The sequence below is a fragment of the Zalophus californianus genome, chromosome X (genome assembly GCF_009762305.2).
Source record: "Zalophus californianus isolate mZalCal1 chromosome X, mZalCal1.pri.v2, whole genome shotgun sequence".
In the NCBI taxonomy this organism is placed as follows: Eukaryota; Metazoa; Chordata; class Mammalia; order Carnivora; family Otariidae; genus Zalophus; species Zalophus californianus.
In genome coordinates, this window is record NC_045612.1 from 53,642,572 (window position 1) to 53,656,902 (window position 14,331).

A 14,331-nucleotide genomic window follows, 5' to 3' on the forward strand; every position below is an offset into this window, starting at 1 on the left:
AAACAGACTACATATTGAGCACTGAGCCTGATACAGGGCTCGATCTTAATGATTCTGAGATCATGACCTGAGCTGAAACCAGGAGTCAGATGCTTAATTGACTATGCCACCCAGGTGCCCCTGATTTCAGAACATAGCTTTTAAGTATGGATAATTTTACACCATACTGCATAGTATTTGGTTTGCTAGTATTTTGTTGAGGATTTTTCCATCTGTGTTCATCAGGGATATTGGCCTATAGTTCTGTCTTTTTGTGGTGTCTTTTTCTGGTCTTCATATTAGTGTAATGCTGGCCTAATATAATGAATTTGGAAGTGCCTTATTTTTCCACTTTTTTGGAATGGTTTAAGAAGAATAGGTATTAACTCTTCTTTAAATATTTGGTAGAATTCACCTGTGAAGCCATCTGGTCTTGAACTTTTGTTCCTTGGTACTTTTTTGAATCCTGATTCAATTTCCTTGCCTGTGATCAGTCTATTCAAATTTCCTATTTCTCCCTGCTTCAGTTGTTGTAGATTGTATGTTTCTAAGAATTTATCCATTTCTTTTAGGTTGTCCAATTTGTTGACATATAGTTTTTTAATAATATTCTCTTACAATTGTTTTTATATATGTGGTGTTGTTTGTTCTCCTCTTTCATTTGTGATTTTATTTCAGACATTTTTCTTTGTTTATTGATAAGTTTCACTAAAGGTTTATGAATTTTGTTGATCTTTTCAAACAACCATCTCTTGTTTCATTGATCTTTTCTTTTGTTTTTTTTTAAATTTATATATCATTTATTTCTGTTCTAATCTTTATTATTTCCTTCTTTCTCTTGGTTTTGGGTTTTGCTTGTTCTTTTTTAGATGTGTAAGGTTTGGTTATTTATTTGTGATTTTTCTTGCTTCTTGGGTTAGGCCTGTATTGCTATAAATTTCCCTCTTAGAGCTGTTTTTGCTGCATCCCAAAGGTTTTGGACCATTGTGTTTTCATTTTCATTTCTTTCCATGTATTTTTAGATGCCTTCTTTGATTTCTTGGTTAACCCATTCATCGTTTAGTAGCATTTTATTTATTCTCCATGTATTTGTGTCTTTCCAGGTTTTTGGTTGATTTCTAGTTTCATAGTTTTGTGTTCAGAAAAAAAAATGTATGGTATGACTATGATCTTTTTGAATTTATTGTGGCTTGTTTTGTGACCTAGTAGTTGTTCTATTCAGGATAATGTTCCATGTGCACCTGGAAAGAATTTGTTGTTTTAGGATGGAGTGTTCTAAATATATCTGTTATATCCACCTGGTCCAATATGTCATTCAAATCCATTTTTTTCCTTATTGATTTTGTTTAGATGATCTGTCCATTGATGTCTGTGTGGTGTTAAAGTCCCCTACTATTATTATATTAATATTGATTAGATCCTTTATGTTTATTATTAACTGTTTTATATGTTTGGGTACTCATATATTGGTTGCATAAATATTTATGATTGTTATATCTTGTTGGATTGTACCCTTTATTATTATTACTGTCATTCTTCATCTATTGTTACAGTCCTTGTTTTAAAATCTAGTTTTCTGATGTAAGTATTGTTATTCCACCTTTCCTTTGACATCCATTTGCATGGTAAATTTTCCTTGGTCCCTTCACTTTCATTCTGCAGGTGTCTTTAGGTCTGAAATGAGTCTCTTGTAGGCAACATATAGATGGGTTTTGTTTTTTATCCACTCTGTCATGCTGTCTTTTGATGGGAGCATTTATTTGATTTACATTTAAAGTAATTATTGATAGATATGTATTTATTGCCATTTTATTACTTGTTTTGTGTTTTTTTTTCCCGAAGTTTTACTCTGTTCCATTATTGTCTTTCTTTCTTTCATGTTTTGCTGGTTTTCTTTAGTGATGTATTTGGATTCTTTTTCTTTATTTTTTTCCCTATCTACTAGTGTTTTTTATTTGTGGTTACCATTAGGTTTGTATATATCATCTTCTGCATATGGTAGTCTATATTAAGTTGATGATCATTTAATTTTGAACCCATTCATTACTCCTCTCTTCCCCATATTTTAGATATATAGTGGCATATTTTACTTCCTTTTATTTTGTGAGTTCCTTGACTGATTTTTTACAGAAATATTCATTTTTACTGTTTTTGTGTTTCCTACTTTCATACTGTCACTTTTGGTATTTCTTTTCCACTCAAAGTGTCCCCTTTAATATTTCTTGCAGGGATGGTTTAGTGGTCATGAATTCCTTTAGTTTTTGTTTGTGTGGGAAACTCTTTATTTCTCTTTTTATTCTTGGCTGCAGATTTTTCCATCAGCAATTTGACTATAACATGCCACTCCCCTCTGGCTTCCCACATTTTTTCTGAAAAAATTGCTGATAGCTGTATGGAGTTTGCATTGTATGTAACTCTCCATTTTTTTCTTGCTGCCTTTTAATTTTTTCCTTTATCATTACATGTTGTAATTTTATTTGCAATATGTCATGTTGTGGATCTTTTTTTGTTGATTTTTTTGTTCTCTATGCCTGCTGTATTTGGATTTCTGTTCTCTTCTCTAGAGTAGGAAGGTTTTCAACTATTATTTCATTAAATGAATTTTCTGACCCCTTTTCTTTCTCTTTTTCTTCTGGGATCCCTATAATATGAATGTTATTTTGTTTGAAGGAGTCACTGAGTTCTCTAAGTCTATTCTCATTTTGCATAATTCTTTTTTTCTTTCTTTTGTTCAGCTTGATTACTTTCTATTACTCTGTCTTTTAGGGCATTAATTTGTTCCTCTGCTTCTTCCATTCTGTTGTACATTCTAGCAAGTGTGTCTCTAACTTCATTTATTTAACCCTTTATCTCTGCTATATGATTCCTTATGTCTTCATTTAGGGTCTTGTTGACCTCTGAGAGTTGGAGACCTGGGATGGTGAAGGAACTGAGAAAAAGAGATGACAGTACAGTGAGGCACAGGGGACCCCGAACAAACAGCCTGAGTTTTTGAGGTTTATTTTCCATACTTTTATATACCTTCTACAGTGATATAGATCTATAATGATTTACAGCAGGGGCGTAGTAAGGCACATTCCTCCATGTATACAGGATTGGTCAAGCACGTAAGAATCTTTAAAACAGAATAAAGGAACAAAGAGGGGAGTGCCCAGTGTGCTGTTTACAGCTGGCTTCCTATCTACAAGACATCTTCTGCTATGTACTTTAGAACTGACCACACACGTTCCAAGGGCATTTCACTCTGATCCTTTCAGGTTATTTTTAACCCTGCAATCTTGAGTTTTCTCAGAGATCTCGGGGTCTCAGTAAACATGCACCACTGATCGTTGTGGCATTCTGTTTCCCACAGCTCCCCCTTTCCTTTTTCAAATTAGCCACTGTTGTAAGCACTCTGTGATGGAGATTTTGGGCACTCATTTGTTCTTTGAGGGTACAGTATCCAGGATCCAGACCCCATACAGGCCTGGAGAAGAAGGATGGAATCCATACTGCGCAGAGGTGCATGTCACCACCGCTAACATAGCCAGGAACAAATGTTCAGGGGTTTTGGTAGATCTGGTCATCTCCAGGACTCACCCCACCCTCTGAGTGAGGGTCTTCAGTTGCCCCTAATTTGGGGGTTTTGTTGGGGGCAATTTTTGTTTTCAAGATCTCTTCAAGGAGCATGTTGCCATCTCTCGGACAGGGGGTTGGGTAGTCAATCCCTGCAGCGGCTGAGAAACCTCTTCTGTTGTCTTTATCACCAGTCCTGGGACTTTCCGAAGAGGTATCCAAGTTGCTCGACTGGATCTATCTGGAATGACACAAGCATAACCAGGGCCTTGGGTAATTAATTTCTTGGGCAACCAATTATTTTCTTCATTTTTTATCCACATGGGTGTGTCCTGAGTTGAGATTGAGGCTGGCGAGAAATGTTTGTCAACTCTAGTACATGGTTCTCCTTGGGGTAAATTTAGAAGATTTAAAATAAATAAGGTTTGTGCCATGACATCTCGGGGGGAGATTCCGCCTTTCTTCTTAGAAATAGTTTTACGCGGTTGTTTCTTAATGGTGGCGTGAGCCCTTTCCACTACAGCTTGTCCCTGAGGATTATAAGGAATACCTGTGATATGTTGTATTTGCCATTCTGCAAAACGGAAGTCAAATGTTGGGAAGTGGCCTGATACACATTTTGTAATTCGGTTTCAGTTTGTGATGCCAGCAAAGTACCATCCATATGATGAATAATGTAGGACTGAGAATAAGGCTTTCTAACAGGTCGGAGGACCTGGCCAACATAATACTGACACATGGTAGGAGAATTAGTCATACCCTGTGGCAAAATTGTCCATTGATATCGTCTCATTGGTTCCTTATTGTTAGTGCTGGGAATAGAAAAGGCAAATTTCTCCTTATCCTCAGGGTGAATGGCTATGGTATAGAAACAATCCTTAAGATCTATTATTATCAATGGCCATTGTTTGGGAATGGCTGTAGGAGTGGGTAACCCAGGCTGCAAGGCACCCAGAGGCTCCATGACAGCATTAACATTCCGAAAGTCCATTAAGAGCCTCCACTTACCTGATTTCTTTCTGATAACAAAAACAGGAGAGTTCCAAGGAGATTGTGAAGGCTCTATACGTCCTGCCTGCAATTGTTCTTGAATAATTTGTTCTAAGGCCTGCAATTTTTCTATCGGAAGGGGCCATTGAGGAGTCCAAACCGAGGAAGAAGTTTTCCACGTTATTTTAATGGGGGCAGGCCTCTTTTCTTTCCTCAATGGCCCCTAGAAAAAAAGGTAACCCAGTCCAGCCCTATGAGTTTGTCCTTGGGCAATGATATGCTCCGTGATTCTTTGATGTTGTTTGCCTAAACCCTGTCCTAGTTTATAGCCCATTTTTGTCATGATTTGTTGCAAGAGGTCTCTTCCCCAAAGATTAATGGGGGTATTTAAGATGAAAGTCTGGATAATTCTTTCTAATTCGTCTGGTCCCTCACATTTAAGTGGCACACTACTTTGTCGAATTTCTTCTGCCATCACAAAACCTATTCCTTCTACCGAACTAGAGGTTGTTTGCATGGGCCAGGTATTAGGCCAAGGCTGGGAAGCTTTACTGAAATATTGGCTCCAGAATCTACTAGACCTGAGAAAGTCCTTCCTCTAATTTTAAGAGTCATAGAAGGACGATCAGTCTGAGTCAATAATGAAGCCCATTTAACCATGAGAGGATCAGTACTACCAAATCCTCCTTGTCTGATCTGTTGGGACTGACCAATTTGTACATAGGGTAATTATAATAACTGGGCAGTTCTATTTCCTCCCTTAAAAGTCCAGGGAACCCAAGTCTGTGCGACCACCATTATTTCTCCTTCATAATCAGAATCTATTACTCCAGTCATCACCTGGATTCCTTTAAGATGTAGGCTAGATTTTTCTAGCACAAGACCCATGGTTCCTCTTGGTAAAGGTCCATAATAACCCGTGGATATTTTTTGAGGCCTGAGACCAGAGTGAAGACTTACTGTAAAAGGAGTGGTTAAATCTACTGCAGCACTTCCCTGGGTGGCGGGACTGAGTGATAACATGGAAGGTTTATGTGTGCAGCTGGAAGTTGCTGCTGGAGAGGCGACATATTGAATTCCCCATTGTTGTTCGGGGCCCAGGGGTGGCCCCTCATCCCGTTTCCCGACCTTAATGGGAGTGGGTTACCTTGCCTGTCAAATTTGGATTTGCATTCCTTGGCCCAATGTTTGCCTTTGCCGCAACGAGGGCAGAGGCTAGGGGTGGTATTAGAAAGAGAATTGGCTCTAGGTTGGGGGGTTTTATGGCATTCCTTCTTGACATGTCCTACTTTCCCACAATTATAACATTTTATATCCTGTTGTTTTTGTAGGGCCATGAGTTGAAGGGAGGCTATCCAAGCTTGATGTGTAAGAGTGCCAATATTTCTACATAGACGAAGATAATCGAGAATGTTTCCTGTTTCCCTATGTGGCCAGATGGCCTCTTGGCAGTCCTCATTAGCATTTTCAAAAGCAAGCTGTCTTAGCAAGTGCTCTTTAGCAGATTTATTATTGACTTGGTGGTCAATAGCCATTTCAAGCCGAGAAATAAAATCAGTATATGCTTCTGTAGGGCCTTGCACAATTTTTATTTTTTTATTTATTTTTTTAAAAGATTTTATTTATTTATTTGAGAGAGAGAGAATGAGAGAGAGAGAGCATGAGAGGGAAGAGGGTCAGAGAGAGAAGCAGACTCCCCGCTGAGCAGGGAGCCCAATGTGGGACTCGATCCCGGGACTCCAGGATCATGACCTGAGCCGAAGGCAGTCGCTTAACCAACTGAGCCACCCAGGTGCCCTTTGCACAATTTTTATATAACTTTGCCCCACTTCCCCTGAAGGGGTTAGCTTTCCCCAGGCTGGGAGGGCGATTTCAGATACCTGCACTGTGGCTGCAGGCAGAGTGTTAACCAATTGCTCTTGAACATCTGAAAAGGGGCCAGAGCCAGTGAGCATTTCAAAAGAAATATGATGCATGGCTGGGTTAGCCTGATTCACCCAGGCTTTCATATAGGTGGCATCTGATAACCACATTTTCCATTCTAATAAATCCTGTGGTTTAAGGCAAGCCCATGCAACCATATGCCAATCATAAGGGATCCACTCCCCAGAATTTGCCCAAGCTTTCAAAATCTCTATAGTATAAGGGGCTGTGGGTCCATACAAATGGCAAGCCTTCCTTAGTTCCCTTAAGGTATTTAAATCTAATCCCTCATAGGCAGGACCAACAGCTTGTGTTGGGTCTCTGGGGAAAGCCATAAATACATCATTAGCCCCTTGCCTTTGGAGTTCCTTTTCGAGAGGTGCGGGAACTAGAGGGGATCTTTTAAGAGGGACTAAATCTATTGTGGAGAGAGGTTGATCATCTTTGGTGGGGTCCTCCATTAAAAGCAGAGGGGCCGTGGGTGACAGCCGGGACTGTGAAGTCGCAAAAACTTTTTTACTTTCAGTCTTAGCCTTTTCTGAAGTTTCATCATCTAATTCATATGTATGTAAAGAGTTAATAGTTTCTTTAGCAACCTCAGCCGGGGATAACTTATCCCCAGTTTCCATAGTATTGATAACCACTCGTACTAAAACCCAAATGGGCCAGAAATCAAGGGGAATCATTTCACCCTGTCTCATAGCCTTCAAGACATTATTTTTTACTCGGACCCAAGTTTCCTCATCTAAGGAGCCTTCTTCCAGAAACCAAGGATTATATTCAACTACTGTTTCCAAACATTTTTCTATGCGCTGCTTAGTAACTTTAGCTCCATATTCTTTAAGGAAATGATGTATCAATGCAGCAAACCTGATATTTTTGAATTTGATTGCCCCATTTCCTTGTAATAAACTTTCCTACTTACCACCTTCTGTAGGGTTCCTAGCATGGGCCGATCACTCCTCAACAGGGGCTTCAGGTCCCTGTTCGGGTGCCACTTGTCGACCTCTGAGAGTTGGGGACCTGGGACGGTGAAGGAACTGAGAAAAAGAGACAACAGTACAGTGAGGCACAGGGGACCCCGAACAAACAGCCCGAGGCACCGAGGTTTATTTTCCATACTCTTATAGACCTTCGACAGTGATATAGATCTATAATGATTTATAGCAGGGGTGTAGTAAGGCACATTTCTCTATGTATACAGGATTAGTCAAGCACATAAGAATCTTTAAAACAAAATAAAGGAACAAAGAGGGGAGTGCCCAGTGTGCTGTTTACAGGACAAGGGAACAAAGAGGGGAGTGCACAGTGTGCTGTTTACAGCTGGCTTCCTATCTACAAGACATCTTCTGCTGTGTACTTTAGAACTGACCGCACACGTTCCAAGGGCATTTCACTCTGATCCTTTCAGGTTATTTTTAACCCTGCAATCTCGAGTTTTCTCAGAGATCTCGGAGTCTCAGCAAACATGTGCCACTGGTCGTTGTGGCGTTCTGTTTCCCACAGGGTCTCACTGATGACTTCTACTCTTTTCTCAAGTCCAGTGAGTATCTTCATGACCACTGCTTTGAATTCTCTACTAGACATGTTATTGATATGTGTGCCACTTAGTTCACTGGCCATGGTCTTTTCCTGTTCTTTCATCTGGGACAAATTCCTCTGTCTTCTCATTTCATCTAAGTTTCTGTGCCTGTTTCTCTGTGTTAAGAAAGTCAGCTATGTCTCCTTTTCTTGTGGGTATTGCCCTTATGAAGAAGAGGTCCTGTAGTGACCTGCAGTGTAGTGTCCCCTGTTCTCCAGGGCCTGGCACTTAAGGGAGTGTCTCCAATGTGTGTTGCATGTGTTCTGTTATTTTGTCCTGGATGCTTTATCCTTCAAGGCTGTTGTCTGCAGAGGTGCTCTTTGCCTGTTGTGGACCGTGTTTGGTTCCTTGCTTAAATGTGGCACATTTTAACTAGGTGTACTCTTGTCTACTTGTGAAATGAGGCCTGTCACCACTCCCAACAGAAGTGAGGTCCTGCAAAACTCCTGGGTTGGAATATACAGTGTTGGCAGGGGCTGAGTTCTGCACTGGGGCTGAAGCAAGTGTGACTGAGAAGGGCAGTTGCACTGGAGCTTGGGAGAGGGTGGGATTGGTGTAACCAAGTGAGGTAGGGAGTGTCGGCACTGCACTGTTCCCACAGGTGGCCCTGTGCTTGGTCTGAGGGGAAGGGGAGGGAAATGACACCTGCAAGTTCCTTTCCTGGGAAGGTCTCTCTGTGAATGCTGCCTCTCTGGAACAAGCTCTGAGATGAGCAACGAACCTCCCCTCTGTGTGTCCCTGGTGCTCTTCAGATCACTGTTTCTATGCTGTATGTCCATGATCTGTTTGCCCTGTCTTCTCTCCAAGAGCTATCCCAATGCCCTCTGAGCTCTGCCTGAGCCAAGCTTGTTGACCTTTAAAACAGTCCCCAAGCCCAGTGGCTGCAAGAACTCAGGAAATCCAGTGCTTCTTGTGTTTCCAGCCAATTGCTATGGGGATTTGTTTTCCCTGTGTGGACTTCCCTGTGTGCTACTTTGTCTTATGTTCTTCTCCATGACTGTGGCTCCCTCCCCATCATGGTGGTCACAATCTGTTTCTCTCTCAGGCCATATCTCCATACATCTTACCCTATTTCATGTGGTCTCTTCTCCACCTTTAGTTGTTGAGTTTGTTCTGCCAGTCTTCAGGTCGATTTCTAGGGTATTTAGGATGATTTGATAGTTATCTAACTTTATTTGTGGGACAAGGTGAACCTAAGGTCCTCCCACTCCACTGCCATTTTCCCAGATGCCAAGAGCAGTCATTTATGTTTATTACAGATTTTATTTATTTATTTGAGAGAGAGAGTGAGCAGGGAAAGCAGAGGGAGAGCAAGAGAGGGAATCTCAAGGTGACTCCACACTAAGCACAGAGCCCAACACAGGGCTTGATCTCACAACCCTGAGATTATGACCTGAGCCAAAACCAAGAGTCGGACACTTAAGTGACTGAGCCACTCAGGTGGCCCAAGAACAGTCAATTTTTACAAGAAGTGGATTACTTTGTTGTTGTTGTTGTTGCTTTTTGTTGGTGGTAGATCAGGGTAGTTGTCCTTTTAATTTATTTTTTATCAGGGTATTTTTTTGAAGAACCTGAGGGGAAGTGAAGCAACTCATTTCTCACTTCCTTGGAGGCCCCAATATTATGAGGGTAATAATGAGGTCACTCACAAAATTATTTGTTCTTTAGGTTGGACTCTGTTTGGCTCTGTGCAAATAACTATGAAACCATTATTTTAGAACAAAAATTCCAGTTTGCTTTAAATCAGTTTTTGTTTAGATCTGACCTTACCTGAGTTTTGACTTCTCTATACTGACCCATATTATGAAATATAAGATATAAGTTCTAGGTATGGATACTGTATCATTTCACTTACCAGATAATTCAAAATAAGAATCTTTGTCATTTACATTTGTGAAAATCTTTAAAGACTGTGTGTATGCATGAGTGTATGTGCACATATCTGTATCAGTCAGGGTTTTCAAGAGAAGGAAACCGAGCCAATATAATATGATATATATTTATGTATATGTGTGGAGGGAGGGGGAGATATCTATATCTATATCATCTATGTCTAAATCTCTATCTCTATATCTTTATCTATTTATATTATCTATATCTATATCTATATCATCTATAGAGAGAGAGAGAAAGAGAAATTTAAAGAATTGGCTCATGTTGGGGAGAAAAATATTTTTTCTTCTGTACTCCTGGGTTCTTTGGCTGGTCTAAGGATTAAATTGACATAAGACAGATATAACTAGGGGAAAACAAATAAAAAATTTAATAATATGTATGTATGGGAGAGACCCAGAAAAATTGAGTAACTCCCCAAAATGGCCAAAGCCATCATTATATGCATACCATCCTCAGCTAAAGACAAAGAAGTTACTGGGGGTGAGGAGTCAGTTATGGAAGATTACCAGGAAAAGCACAGTAAACAAGGGTAAGATTTTTATGCAGATTTAAGTACTTGTTTCTCCATTGATAAGAGTGCCTAGAAATTTTGTCATTCCCTTCTTCCTGGTATAGCAAGGGAGATACCCATATCAATGGAGATTTCCTTTGTAAATGTATCTTAGAAAAAGGTAACTTCTATTGGTTTTCAGAACTTCTCTTATGTCTCCAGTTTCTTAAAATAACCAGCTTAAAGTACTGAATATGCCAAAAAGGCATATATTGGAGGGGGAAAATTTGCTACCCTTCACTTACATAATTGTGGGGACTAGCAAGTCTGAAATCTGTAGAACGAATGGAAGGCTGGACACTTAGGTAGGACTTGATGCTGCACTCTTGAATCAGAATTTCTTCTTGCTGGGAAACCTCACTTTTTGCTCTTAAAGTCTTTCAACTGGATGAAGTCCACCTACATTGTCTAGGGTAATATCCTTTACTTAAAATCAACTGATTGTAAATATTAACTACATTTGCAAGTACCTTTGCAGCAACATCTAGATTAGTGTTTGATCAAATAACTGGGTACTATAGCCTAGCCAAGTTCATACATAAAAGTAACCATTACAATATCTTATAAGGACATATAATTTTTAGTTTCAAGTTTCTTGAAATTAATTTCTTAAGCAATTGCCCATTAGATAAAAATTTGTCCTTTTTTTTTTAAGTCATTAAGTGAATATTCTTCATAGAGATTAAGTTTATTATCTTTAACATTTTTCTTCCTGGGAAGAAGCACTACCACACTTACTACTGTTAGCTAACAAAATATTTTGTTTCTCACTTGCTAACCCAACATAACCTGTTTCTGATCATACTCATGATTTTGCAAGATTTTGATGGTTATCCTAGGGCACTTTAGTTATGTTTACTATCTCTTTTACTTTCCCCAAATTGGAAAAACAATAGCTTGCCAGAACCTCATGGGCAAGGGATATTTTGAAATAGTCCATCTTGCTTTCAGATCATTATTGCAGAAGAAAACACATCCTGTTTTCAAAGGTTTAGTCTATTTTCCTATTTATTCTATTATTCTATTATTGCTGTTTTTGGTTCTAGGGACTCACCATAATCCATTATAAGGGTGTGATTTTTAACAACGTGGTAGCTATTTAGTATTCCATTCTGTTTCCTGTCTGCATTTGTGAAAATCTCCTCCTGTTCCTTTGAAAATGATAATGGCGAAAGAAACTTTATTCATAATTTTATCTCCATTATATAAATCATTTTATATTTAAAAATTATTCTTTTGAGGATAATCTCCTTTTGGATTATGAGTTGTTAAATAGATCATGCCACTTAATATAGCCAAAGACAAAACTGAGTAATATCCAGCATATTTGGATAATAATAGTCTGTTTAAACTACACAGATAAATGATTTTTTTTGTTCTCTGATTACACTGAATAATTGAAAATTCAAATGATTAAAAGACAGATATATTATATTCCAAATCATATCTTACCCTTGCTTCTCCCTAACAAAGACTTTCAAAAGGAGCCAGAAATGCTTTCCCATAAGTCTTATTAATAAGATTTGGAGTAAAAAAAATCCAATTATAATGTATGAGGTTATTGAGTGCACACACTTGCCTTCAGGTAGGATATACCAGATTGTCCCAAACATGTACAAGCTTTAAATTTTAGGACCCTTAGGGCAAAATCAACTTTACTAATCCATTTTAATGTTTAAAAACCCTAAAAATCTAGGTACACAGCAGATATCTATTGTGCTTGGTTAGCTCTAATGGTATTATACCAGAAAGTGCTTGCTTTCAAGAATAAAACAATCTAGCCACATTTTTCTTTGAAGCTGTTGAGCCATGCCCCATTTTTAAAGTTAGTATTTCAAAAGTTATACTATACACACTCTGAAGTTGAAAATCTAATGTCACGGTTGTTCGACTGACTCTATAGGACATTACAAATCAATAGTGACCTTTAGTATAATTTCATACAATCTGAGTAAGAAAACAATTTGTACCTGACAAGTGGTGGGAAAGAAGGTGTTTGGTTAAATTTGTGTACTTTGTCTTTTAGGTAGTGTATCCATAAGTGACACAGACATAATACAGATGCCTTTATAAAATGATGCATGGTAGAGTAAAATTTTGTGTAATATGATTTCATTTTAGATCTTGATTTAAAAATTAGAAGGTTATTCAGAAGTTAAAATTTTATATTTAACATCTTGATTCACATATAGCTTGATTTCATGTATGCCACCCATAAAAACAAGGTTATAGTGACGTTTCAGAATCTAGGGTATTAATAAGTGTGTGATAAATTCAGATCTAGAAGTAGCAGTAGGAAAATTAGACTACTTTTATAAAATTGTGCAACTGTACTCAGAGAAAGAAAAACAAAATTATCAACATAGAGGTTCAGCCAAGATGCTATGTTTGATTTGTGTATATCTATACAACCTTGCCTTATGCTACCTAGAAGGTTAATGCATCAAATATATCTTTGCCTTTTAATACAGTAAGAGAAATTTGCTTAAGTACACACATGCACACAAAATATTCTGCAAAGCAAGGGGGTAAGTAATTAATTTTCAATTCATTTGAAAAGCCTCATATAGATAATAATGGGGAAAAGATTATTGCCAAGTTATGGATTTAATGTGCTGTAATTAGGCATAGGACCTAAATTAAGTTACTTGCTTATTAAACAAGAAATGCGTTCAAGATCATAAAGCTTGGATGCAATGTATTTTCCTTATGAAAATAAACATTCTGATAAGCTAGCTTCCATATTTAATATGAATGGAGACAAAATAAAATAACTCCAAATCACATAAATGCTCTGGAGATTTTCAAGGAGATAAGAAGGTGGGTTTGTTTATTTGCAGGTATGCTATTCTATGGCATTAGGAGTATTTCAAATGAGGTTGCCTCATTCTGTGATATGGATTATGTTGACTATTGAGCCAACTACATTTTGATTTTTGCAGTATAAATATATACCTTACATAGTAAATAACAAGACTGTTCTGAATTGATTCATAGAACAGCAGCAATTTATGAAATTCTTGCACTATTTAATGATTCACTCTACCATTCAATGAACTGAATTTTTCTGGACTACCACCACAAGGAGGCATTTTTCATTGTTAGATGTCACCTGGGAGAGTAATTTTACTTTCACGGTCACTGAGTTTAAATTCACTCAATTCACAGAAAGTGACATAATTCCAGTATTTGTGTTGTGTGTAGCAGAATTGAAATACAGCAAAATTATAAAGTGGATGAGATTAATCTTTAGTTGCCTGCTATGTCCTCCTTCAGGATCCCTTTCTCCTTTTCTAATAGCATTCTAAGACTCAAAAGACAGTATATCTAATGATAAAGTAGATATTTTGGGACTTCAGACTGCCATATACTACTTCTAGTTTACTGAGAAAAACTCACTGCATCTGGAATGAAAATTCCTGGGGAAAAATCATAAAAAGTTGTTTTACTCTGAAATTATATGCATTGTTATTATTTGTGAGTTATTCTAACACACTGGACAATTTACAAAATATATAATTCACACTTATTTTTAGTATATAGTTATACAAATAAAAAAGACAACCACTCAGAGACACACCTATTATGTTATCAGTGTGGGTGGGTGAGCATATAGATAAAATGATCAGCAATGGTGTACACTCTAAATACACAAACTTCTGTATGGTTAAATAATGGCTTTCATTATTTACCATTAGAAATAAAGCTTATATGGACTTTGAAAATGACAAAGTGGGTTACAAGATGACTGCAAACTTAAAAACCAGAGTTGGGTCTTTAAAAATCCTTACAGTAAAAGGGGCCCCTGGGTGGCTCAGTGGGCTAAGCATCTGACTTCAACTCAGGTCATGATCTC